Source organism: Oryza sativa, chromosome 1, assembly GCF_034140825.1.
Source record: "Oryza sativa Japonica Group chromosome 1, ASM3414082v1".
In the NCBI taxonomy this organism is placed as follows: Eukaryota; Viridiplantae; Streptophyta; class Magnoliopsida; order Poales; family Poaceae; genus Oryza; species Oryza sativa.
Genome location: NC_089035.1, coordinates 22,753,496 through 22,766,291, shown reverse-complemented (window position 1 = coordinate 22,766,291; position 12,796 = coordinate 22,753,496). Strand labels below are relative to the sequence as shown.

The following is a 12,796-nucleotide window of genomic DNA, read 5'->3' as shown; positions in this document are numbered from 1 at the left end:
GGCTAGGAGGTGGCGACGCTTCTTTCTTCACATTGTTCTAGTGAAGACGACGATAAGAAAATGATCAGCACGGCGACAAGGTCCTTGAACACCGGCCGCTCGATCTGCAGCACGGCGTCGCCTACCTCCGCGCTAGGGAGGCCACGCTGCTGCTGCAACGACGTTGGCCTGCGGTGGTGGTCAGCGGCGAGGTCGCGCACGCCACCGCTGCGGGTCAGCTCATTCAGGTGCAGGTCGGTGTCCGGCAGCGCCACAGGGCTCACGCGCGCGCCTCACCTCGGCTTAGAGCTCGTCAGCGAGGAACGCCACCATGTCGAGCACGGACACCGGGCTTGTCTACTAGTCGTCGCCGGCCGTGAACGCCTGGATGCTGCTCAGCAGCTTGCCTCAGCGCTGGAGCAATCCACGGTCACTCCGGAGATCGTCGGGGAGGGTGCGCTGCTACATTGCAAAGAGCCAAAGATTCCAGTGCTCTGGTGGCTGGGAGCACCGACGCCCTGCTCCTTTCCTCCTTGTTCTCTGCCTGTGTTCACAGAGAGAAGAAACGAAGAAATGGTAGAGAGAGCTGAAAATAAACAGGGGAGGATGAAGGAAGAAGATGAATCTGACAGATGGATCCCATATACAGATGAGGGAGAAGATGGAAAGCTTGACGGCGGTGACATGGTTCTAATTTTGTAAAGTATAAGTGGCACGGCTACCAATAGACGAATTATAATGCATTTATCTGAATAGCCACATTTGCAATAGCATGTATCAAATTAACCCAAAATAAAATTTGTGGGTGATCGTGCATGACTAGTCGCTTATTAGGTTTCTCGACCAGTGATGTGTTATGTCTCATATCCTCATCTACAATGGGTTTTATTTGGACCCTGTCATATATTATTATTTTTTTTGAATTGGTCACCGGGGGGAGACCTTCCCCACCTGTATTCGCATTAAAAGGAAACAGGAAAGATAAGGTACATAGCAATTACAAATTCAGAGATCGAAGGGAGGAAGAGAAAATGTCTTTCCAGACAGAGACCACAATTCGATCATCCACCTTAAGCCTCTCTGCCCATAGCATTGCATCCTCAATGCATTTCACTAGTAGGCGATACAAGGATATTGCTTCATTTCGGGAAACTACGCTACGACGATGATTCCACAGGTTCCAAAAACATAGCAAGTAGAAGATCTTGTAGCGCCTTGCTGGGATCTGCGCCCTGTGTCATATATAAGGTCATCTGGAATGAGATACTTTGAGCTGTCACAAATTGTGCCGTTTTGGTGTATTACGTGCGAGTGGGTCATTGAGAGGAGTCCGTAGTGCTCTACATCTGTATACAGTGCCACAGCAGGATTGGAAGCGATGGATGTAGCTCTCTGTGAAGAGAGAAGGACTTGTTGTTGTCCCTACGCCAGCTCGTTGTTCGCGGGCAGGGCAGCTGCATGCGACGCAGATCTCCAAATCCCAAATCGAATCAACTGTCTAGCTCCACACCAGATTTGACGGCTAGAAACCTACCGAGATGGAAAATCGGACAGTCTAGTTTTGTTTGATCATGACGTGGCACAGTATAATTTGCACGAGAGCTTGCTGATTTCACTATTTTATTAGATGCATCGTGATTAATTCTACACTTGCAGCCTCTATATATCCTATCGGAGTAGTCCATGCATGGATGGAGTGGAAATATTTGTCATTCGGTATAAGCATATTACATGTCTACCCTAGCTACTGGCATCTACTTCACAGTGCGCCGAGTCCCCTATGTCATGCCCAAAGGAAAAAAGCATATACACGTAGGCATGGAGATTATGAGGTTAGGCGCCAGATCCACTGCCCCCTCTTCCACCACCGCCATCTTTCCTTCTTCTCAGGGTGGTGGCCTTGCCGGTGGACCGCTGCTGCCTTGCACGGGGCGTCGCACGGGTCACGCCCTCTACCAACGCGCCGCTCGACAAGTACTCGCCCCGCCCTGACAAATGTCTGACAAATATTGATGAAGAACCGGTGTCTCACTTTGGCCTTGTTTAGTTCCTAAAAGAAAAACTTTTCACCTATCATATTGAATGTTTTGGCACATGCATGGAGTATTAAATGTGTAAAAAAACAATTACACAGTTTGCGTGTAAATTGCGAGACGAATCGTTTAAGCCTAATTGCTCCATGATGACAATGTGTTGTTACAGTAAACATTGTTAATGACAGATTAATTAGGCTTAATAAATTCATCTTGCAGTTTCCTTGTGGAATCTGTAATTTGTTTTGTTATTAGACTATGTTTAATACTTTAAATGTATGTCCGTATATCCGATGTGATAACCAAACCCAAAATTTTTCTCCAACTAAACAAGGCCTTTGGCTACACGTTCTTCAAGTTGGGCGCATCAGGCGCGTACGTGGCGACGAATCTCCTATGTGGAAACCAAGGCTGAATGCCAACGAGGAGCACTGTGAATGGCCTAATAAGTTTACTTCCAGAGTGATGATTGTATCGGAGTTTGTGAAAGTAGAAAAAATATTTGTATTGAAGTAAATAAAGTGAGGAATAGTAACATTGGGATTTGATAAAGTGTGGTTGTAGAGATCGCTGCCAGGTGGCTACCTCCTTTGCAGAACAAACATTTGGCAGGAGATATTTTGTCTGCCCTAATGTATACAACAATTTCGTTATACGTCTAACATTTTCCCAATTTCGATCGCTAGAATCTGCATAATATTACTATCCTAACTAACTAACTATGTTTATTTCTCATGACAATTCAAGGAGGTGTGGACTCACTTTGTAGATAGACAATGTCAATCCAACATATCATGGCCAAAAGATAACTAAGTCTAAAACACAAATATAGTACCAGCGATTGAAGTAGCATGAAAATGTAATACAAGTTGAACGACGTAGAAGGGGTCGGTAGATAAGCTCAGGCTCGATTCGTCGGGACTGACAAATTTGTATCATGTATCCCTGGCACTTCTTAACTATATTATTATTATTATGTTTATTTATGATGGTGTGTTGTTGTATGTGTCACGAATTAAAAATTAATGTGATTGTATCGTTGCGATTTGCAAAGTTCCTTTGACGCCCCGATACGTTGTATTCCTTATAATTTTAAATTCTACCTTAATTGTGTACATGATTACATGATTCAACGTACACGAGAATTATACACAAGTTACGTAACTTACAATGTAGAGGTAAAAAAACCCCCTCCTTGGGCTCCAATCTGGGTGAAAATAAATCATTGCAATTTAAAAAAAAAATTCTTCCTGTTGTGTTCGTTTCAAAAAGATAGTATACCTATTTTTTATGTAAAAACCCCCTCCTTGGCCTCCAATTTGAGTGCAAAATAAATCATTGGAATTTTAATAATTCTTCCTATTTTGTTCATTTTCAAATCAATGATTTACCTAATATTTTTAACTAACAATTCAATATTTTGATGTAAAAAAACTCCCCCCCTAGGGCTCCAATCCGCCTCAACAACAAATCATTCAAATCTAAAAACATTTTCCCTGTTTTGTTTGTTTTCAAAACGATGATTTACTTATTTTTTAAAACAAATGGTTAAATATAGCAGCAACAATATAAAACCACCCTATAGGAGGATGGCAAGGGGACCGCCTGCAAAAAAAACCAGGCGGCTACCCTTAAACTGGCGTCCCCGGCCCCTGTACAGTGTAAAATCGTCCTCTCAGAGAGCAGCAAGAGAACCACCTACAAAAAGGCCAGGCCGCCCTCCCCGCCACTCTGCAGGCAGCCCCCTAGACCAAAAATCAGCCTTTGGGAGGGCGGCAAGGGGGCTGCCTGCAAAATGGCTCCCCCTCCTTAGCCGGCCGTTAGGCGAGAGCCATGGTCGTTTGCCACGTCGGATAAATCGTCCTCTGGGAGGGTCAAAGGGCGATGGGCGACTAGTTTTGTAAAATTTTAAAATAGAAAATTATTTTTGTAAATATTTAAATAAAAAAATCCATATTTGAGGAACGTTAATCGAACTTTTTCCGACCCTGAATGGAAGAAAACATCATATGGGCATGGGCTGTGACCTACCACACTAAATTTACCCTTGTGTTAGGTACTTGGGCGCTTGCTGCCAGGGAAAGGTCACCCGTTATTCCAACCAAGAATCTCCTCCACCGCTACAGTCTGCAGAGGCCTAGGGGCGCCTTGGTCATTTCTGACCTGGTGAGTGGTGGCCGCGGCCACGGCAAGCGCGTCGACGTCTTCGTCTCTTTCGATCGACCGTGCGCACTACCGCATGCAGTTCGTTCCACTTCCATTTATTCCGGTGTGGTCTTCTTCTTCCATCATCTGTCAGTGTCATCTTCTTCGTTCAACACTGGTGGAGAAACCTTTCTTAGTTCCAGTTCATAACCCCGGACTACCAATCGCAAAAGAAGCAAGTCAGCAACAGATCAGTGTCTGCGTTGCTATAGAGAAAAAAAACGTATATATTAAAGAAAGATTGGCCTGATATCAAATAAATAGGAGAGGGTGAGGCTTCGAACCCTGATCGGCTAGCCCACCACTTTATGAAGCTAGCCGGAAAATTTCTAAGCGTTTCTCTTTGCATTGCTATAGTATTTTTTATCTCTCTCTTAAATTTTTATGTCTTGATATTTACTTCTATGTAGTATAGAATAGATATGCACGCGCTACAATACTCCCTAGTTTAACGACCGCCGCCTTAGCTTGCTATAATTTTCTTTTCTATATAATTGGCACGTGAAACCTAGCTACATGATGGTGAAGGAGGAATTTTGCCTTACACGAACGAAACGAAGGGCAACTCGGTCAAGCCATGCATCTAATTAACTTGAGGTATGCTAGAGTGAGGCAATTTGTCCTATCAAACACGTTCCTTCAAAAAAAAATTCTTATCTTATCCTCACACCCTCTCACCCCCACATGCATATTTCTTATTTATTGAGGGACACTAAGGTTTTTTTTTTCAACCGTAATATCTGCTAAAAAAATTCTGGAAATGATTCTATTTTTGGACGGTACTCCTCTATCCACAAATATAACAACTTCTAACATTTAAACCTATCTCATAATAAATTGCACATTCGGTCTATTAATTAACTTGTGTGGCCATGTCATGTAGGCCCTTAAACTTTCAAGATATAGATCGCAGTCGAGGGGGAAAAATTTTACCGATCGATTCTTTGTTAGGGATTTTATGTCATGATGTAGTGACAGCGTAAATATATTTTTTTTCAGGTGGTAATTGATGTGCATGTATAAAAGCACGATTTTTACAGTGTTTTTTTTTAAGAGGAGAAAAATCACCCATGTAAATGGTTTGTGCCGTCTGAACAAACATTTTACGTAGTAGTGTAAGTCCATCACCGATAAGTTATCATTGATAATGGGTGTGGCCATGAGGTTCAATCTTCAACTAGGCGTTTTTCGGCCTGTCACACGTGGGTGCCTATATAATGGGTCATGGGCCTCTTTCATATATGAGCCATATATAACGTCAGGTTCTGTATTTAGTCCATAAACAAACTCTAAGAATTATAAGTTTTCATTTTTATAGTAACATATATAAGTGACCATAATGCAACACATCGTATCAACCTCAATATCACAACCGTAATTAACATACAAATTGACATGGATGTAACTCGTTAAACTTTTGTATATACAGATTATTGTTTATAGTCTGTAGTATGGATCCTCTTGGAGTAATTCTCTGCTTCCAGCATTATTTTCAATATAATGAAGACCGATATATATATAGTTTTCACATTTTAGGACTATATACATCTCCGATGTGCGAAGCAACGTTGTCAACACTAGCTGCCTATGGCTGTCCGGAGAGCTTCGCTGATCATCCCAGGCGCCGCGGCGGCAGAACTGGCATACTGCAAACAATACCAACATAGCTAGCATAAATAAATGAAAGCCCCATTTATACATCTCTTTCGGAGTTTCAGGTCATTATTGTCGTTTTACATAAAATCGACATAAACAAATTTTTATCATAATTCTTATTTAAAACATAAGTTTTGAGCATGTGAATAATAACGTGGCCAAATTTGTTAAAAAATAGTTTCCACAATATTGCACTTGTAAACCTATATATATGTGTATTTATGTATGTTTGGTTATAATAAACCTTAGTAAATTCTAGCAAAGTCAAAATTGGTCATTACCAAAGTTTGGTAGGCCAGGTAAAAATATATTATTTGGCTTAAACTCTTAATTACCAAACTTTGGTGTTGTTTTGAGGACAAAAGTTTAAAATTACTTAAAAATGTAAAATTATAATGGTTAATTAGAACTTTTTGGTTTACTGCTAAAAGTTGGTATGAATTTTTCGTAATAAGCCAGGCATGTAACACTCCAGGTAACCACGTATCTAGAGTGCCACATAAAAATACACTCAAAACCACTAACTCCTAAATTTTTTTTAGAAATTCCGGCAGAGTCGATCTCCCCTATAATACGAACATCCACGACAAGCAAATATAAAATAACTCAATAACAACATAATCCACACAATCCAAACCATCCTAACTCCATAAATTTCACGTGAAAATAAGGACCAGAACTTTAAATTACCTTTACAAATTCTATGCAAAACTTATGCTAAGCAGAATCATAGTCTAAAACTAATTTTCAATAGTGTGCAATAATAATGTGTAGTCCAAGGGTACTACTCCCACCCCATACCAATCAATGCCCTTTATATTTTAAATTTGTACGAAATATCACTACTACAAAACACCCTATTAAAACTAAATAGGGGTTGCCCGTGACTATTTTGACTCAACACGTGGGTCAAGTCTATCGGTAACGGCATTTTCCTTAATGCCCGATTGAGATGACTAGTCATCCGTGACGGGCTTAGTAGTGTGCCCGATTGATATTAGTCATCCGTGACGAGCTACTTCCTAATCTGGTTTGACTCGGGTTGCTTGGTCAATCTTATCTATGACGGGCTTGGTTGCTGGCCCGATTGAGATGACATACATCCGTGATGGCTTTGTGCCCGATTGAGATATTTTCTCACAGCAGTGAACTTTGCTTAGTGACGGGGGACCCAAAAGAGATGAGGCTTTAAGCCCATTAGAGATAACCAATCACGTTCTAGTGTAGACACGCTGCTGGATGTAATTCGTTAAACTTATACGCATACATTATCTGTTGTCTGTGCAGTACGTAGATGGAACAAATTAATTAATTAAGACCGCGTGGATCCTGTTGGAGTAGTTCTGCTTCCAGCATTATTTTCAATTCAATTCTTTTTTAATCTTTATTTTCAATACAATTAATGCAGACCAATATATATCGATCTGGTTTTCACATTTTTAGTACCATATATATATATATATATATATATATATATATATATATATATATATATATATATATATATATATATATATATATATATATATATATATATATATATATATATATATATATATATATTTCCAACGTGCGAACGCCGCAACGCTCTCAACAGTCAACATTAGTTGCCTGCTACGGCTGTCCGGAGAGTTTCACTGATCATCGCAGGCGTCACGGCGGCAGAACTGGCATACTGCAAAACAATACTAACACAGTTAGCACCAATGAATGAAAGCTCCATTTTATACACTCTTTTCGGAGTTTCAGGTCGTCATTAATTATTGTCTTTTTAAAATCCATAAAATCAATATAAACTAATTAATTTTTGTCGTGATCATTATTTAAACCTAAGTTCTAAGCAAATGAAAATGGTGTAGCTAGACAAATTTGTTGCAATAAAGTTTCCACAATATTGCGCTTGTGAAACTATGGGTATATATGAACGTAGGTATATATATGTATGGTTGGTTTATTTAACCTTAGAAAATTCTAGCAAAGTCAAATTTGGTCCTTAGCAAAGTTTGGTGGACTAGGTAAAAAAATATATTTGGCTTATACTCTTAATTACCAAACTTTGGTGTTGTTTTGAGAGTAAAAGTTTCAAACATTACTAAAAATTAGTAAAATTATAATAGTTAGAGCATATTTGGTTTACCGCTAAAAGTTGGTAAGGTTGTTTTTGCAATAAGCCCTTTATCTTTTGAATTTGTACAAAAGAATCTAGCTACCAAGGCTCTATATTTTTTTGGGGGAAAAAGAATAGTTATACTTACCGACTTTGAAAATCTTAGAACCCAAAATGATGTCCTCTACTCTCTCCAACCCAAAATATGACAAATTTCTAGTGTTAAAATTTAAAGTTGCTTCTTCAACTACCTCTTCACCTAAATCATCCCCATTTAAATCACCTATTTCTTAATTAATATTCATAACTTCATAAATATTTTTATAGTATAGCTAACTACTTTCTCTGTACCAAATATAAGACAAACTATTTTTCCATATATCATAAGGCGTGCATACATGTATACATTAGCTAATACATCTTTCTCCTCCAAATTTGATTTGTTTTAAATCCTCTACCATCAAGCCCTCCAATCACATTACGTGCATGCATCAAGGTGATCCAATCGAGAAGATAATTCAATTCTTTCTTTGTATTTGCGTTACTTATGGTTGTACTTTATATTTTAGGATGGAGGGACTACAAGCTATAAGCTCATCAAAAGATACTATCTTTCTATCCAAAAGTTTAGAGCGTATTCTTTTGCCATCAAGAGCAAGAAAAATAAAACTCATCCTACATATAACAAATACCAAGGATTATACGCATGCATGAAACCAATAAGTATTAATATATTCCGGCCAACAGTTTAGTCTAGCATTATAAAAACAAACAGACAACTTCTTCATTTAAGTCTTGGATACATGGATACTATAAATATGTCTATCTCATTTAGAAAACACTAGAAAATAAAATATGCAAAAGACTTTTGAATGGAGAGAGTACAATATATTTGCTATAATGTTTTTTTTATTTTTTCCTCCTCTCACTTATGTGCTTGATCTATCTATATATCTTGAAGCATGTATAAAACTAGCTCTTACATTAGAATCAACATTTCTCTCTTTTTTTCGCTCTCTTCCATATGTGCTTAGTTATAGCTGGTTCATGGTATACAATTATACTGGCTTTAAATATTTGTTTATTAGTACCAGATTAGACACATCCTAATACGATATATATATATATATATAGGAAAATGCTTCTATACACTCAGGAGTACGTACTCCTGCTTTCATCCACCGTCCATCAGTAACCCAGCCGATTCAGCCCACTAGCGGGTCCAGATTCCTAACCTGTTTTAATTATTTTTTCGAAAATTTATTTTCTCGTAATACTTATAAATCAAGCCGCACTAATCGGATCCGTCCCGAATTGCTCGCATTAATATCGCTTTCCCAGACGGTGGTGCTTACAAGGAAATCGGTGGATCGGGGAGGCGACGGCGCCGCGATCCATCAGCGACTCAGGAGGCTGCGGCGTTCACCAGTGGCGGCGATGGCATGCATGTCCAGGCGATGGGCCGAGCGCGGCCGCGGCGTCTGCGGTCTGCCGGAGGACAACAACAACGATCCATCGGCAATCCTGTGCGCGCGGCCGTGCGTCAATGGTGTCGAGATGTCTGCCCGTGTCGCCGTTCGGCGATATTTGCCCAGGTGAGGTGTTGATCCATTGATCGTATCTATTCCCAGGCAACGGTGTAATCCTTCATATTTTTCTTTGATTTTTCTTCTCGCTGATCGAGCGTTTTCTTCCTTTTTTTCGTGTTTCCTGTTAACTTGTGAATTTATGTTTTAGGATGCGTAGATTTGGGGTCAGAGATGCATTATTTCCAATGAATTAACTAGTTGAATGACTAAGCGCTCATGCAGGTGGTGGACGGCGGAGTGACATCACGGTGCAATGGGAAAATGGCTTTGTTCAGAGATTGTCGTTGCCTCGTTGGATCGTTAATCTGTCTGTAGCAGTAGTTTGAGAATCCGGAATATTTCTCAGGGAAATAATCTTTGTGATTCTCGTTGGTATTCTACTTTTTTATTTTTAAAGTATGGGCGGGGTATATGTATGAATTAAATAGCGTATACTTCTAGTATTCTGATTATGATTGTACATTATTTTTAATCAGCATACGCTTCAATCTGAGTCTAAATTATAACAGCTCATTGATGCACTTCTTTTTCTTCATATTCTCATGTCATTCAGACTAGTTCTTCTTTAATTTGCGTCAGCCAGATTGTTCTTCTTTTGGAAATACATCTTGCAAAAAAAAAAACAATCTTCAATGAGGAACGTAGTATATACTGGCCAAATCATCAATGAGTACGTACTAACGAAAGAAAGAGCAGTATGTACTACTAATTTACAAAAGCGGTATGTACTGCAAATCTAGAAAAAATGGTATATACTTAGTACACTACAAATAACAGTATATAGTACTATTAAAAAAATAGTATGTATATATACTGGCCAAATCTTCAATGATTACATACTGACAAAAAAAAGAGCAGTATGTACTACTAATTTACAAAAGTGGTATATACTGTAAATGTAGAAAAAATAGTATATACTTAGTACACTACAAATAACAGTATATAGCACTATTAAAAATAGAGTATATATATACTGGCCAAATCTTCAAAGAGTACATACTGACAAAAGAAAAAACAGTATGTACTACTAATTTACAAAAGTGGTACATACTGCAAATCTAGAAAAAATGGTATATACTTAGTACACTACAAATAACAGTATATAGTACTATTAAAAAAAGTATGTACTACTAATGTAGGAAAAATGATATATGCTTTAGTATGTTATATGCTACTACTACATAAAACATAAAATAAAGTATGTACTGAAAAAAATATATAATACTAGTTAGTGAAAAGAGTATATACTTCTACTAACTAAGAAAAGAGTATATCTAAAACATTTTGAACGTTCCCATTATTCCTCACCGGCCAGTGTGCATGCATGCAAAAATTTGAAAAAATAGAACACCTGCCGATGGACATGCTTGTAGAAATTTGAGAAAAAACAAATATTATTTATTTCTTTTCACCCAACCATTCATTATCAACTAATGGATATCCAATAAAAAGGGGAGTACATACACCTGGGTGTACAAAATGGTCATCATATATATATATATATATATATATATATATATATATATATATATATATATATATATATATATATATATATATATATATATATATATATATATATATATATATGAACATTATGGTCTATCCAGATTCGTCGTACTAAGATTTATTATTTAGTTCGATACTAGATTGTTACTATAATTTAGGATGAAGGGATCAGTTCTTTATAACTTTTATGGATACAACTTACTAAGTATACCACATAAGAAACATGAGCATTAATAATATAACATGCTGAGTTTCTATCGAGTGAGAGAGACAACCGTAGCTCGTATCTTCAATCCGAGAAGACCATCCGGTGCTGATGCCTGCACCGAGAGAACGTCAAGACGGAGGCTCTTGATGGCGTCAAACACCCGTGTCATCAGCTGCTCCTTCCACCGGCAGTGAACCTCATATCATTTTTCTAGAGTTCAAACGGACCACTGACTGTTTCTTCATGTCAGTTTGAACTCATATCATTTTTCTAGAGTTCAAACCGGCAGTGCACCTCATATCATTTTCTCCGGCCAAGAAGATCTCTTTGAACTCAATTGACAGTCCGGCCAATAATTGCCCATAGACAAAAATGGCATAGGATGAAATAAAATATAACTTTATACAGGATTAGCAAATTACTAGTGACATCAGTAAAGTTGAGAATTTTGACTAGCAAATTAAAATTATCATATCGTCTTTGATTAACTCGATAATTTGTTACATTCACCAAAAATGTAAGAAGTATGGTTATAAACCCGACCACAGGCAAGTATCTTACCATGTTCACACCATCACCTGTTAACAACTACTCCCTATTTCATATTATAAGTTGTTTGATTTTTTTTTCTAGTCAAAGATTTTTAAGTTGATCAAGTTTATAGAAAAATATAGTAATATTTTCAATACAAACAAACATTATATCAAAATATATTTAATGCTAGATTTAATGAAACTAATTTCGTATTGTAGATATAGTTAATTTTTTAATAAACTTGGTCAAAGCTAAAGAACTTTGACTACAGAAAAAGTCAAACAACTTATAATATGAAACGAGAGAGTATTATGTTCTACAAGCTACAGCGTAATATACAAACATGTCATATTATCACATTTATATCATCTTCACAGTATCTTAACTTATATCCATTCATTATTTCTACGATATTTGAATTATATCTAGCAAAATATTTTTCGTTATGAAGTGCAGGACAATACCTATGACAGCACCTAGTATAAAAGATAATAGGATCCACTTGTTGTGAAAAAGAACCATTAGTGAATAGCATGGAGTTACTAAAGTGCAAATTTCATTTTTCTCAAATTATAAGGAAGACACACACCATAGTCACATGTTAGCGGATACACCTTGTAATATTGTAACGCATCCTATCTTTGTATAAAGTTGATACCAACTAACTCCTAAAACTCAACATGCAATTATATCACATCATCACCCACTAGCAATTATTATCTATTACCCTCATGCAAGCATACAACATTACTTTGGGCCTCTTCTTCCACATCCAGCTCCCTCTCTCTTATCTCTGTTCTTCTCTCTATCTTGACTACAAAGGGCTAGAGGAACCACCATGAGCAGGCCAACAAGTGATCACCAGCGTTGTTAGGGGTGGGCATACGGTTAGACAGAGAAATTCGGTTCGATTTCTAGGTCTTTTTAAAAATTCAGTCTTTAGAATCTCAAGACCGATCGGTCTCCAACAAAACTC

The 12,796-nt window shown here is 37.8% G+C and overlaps 1 long non-coding RNA gene across 1 annotated transcript; it reads left to right on the top strand.

Annotated features, from left to right (window-relative positions):
* Window positions 1–9,288: 9,288 nt before the first annotated feature.
* On the top strand, window positions 9,289–10,104 carry LOC107277654 (uncharacterized). Its single transcript, XR_001547408.3, has 2 exons — window positions 9,289–9,575; window positions 9,792–10,104. It is a non-coding gene; the product is annotated as an uncharacterized lncRNA (long non-coding RNA).
* The last annotated feature ends 2,692 nt before the right edge of the window (window positions 10,105–12,796 follow it).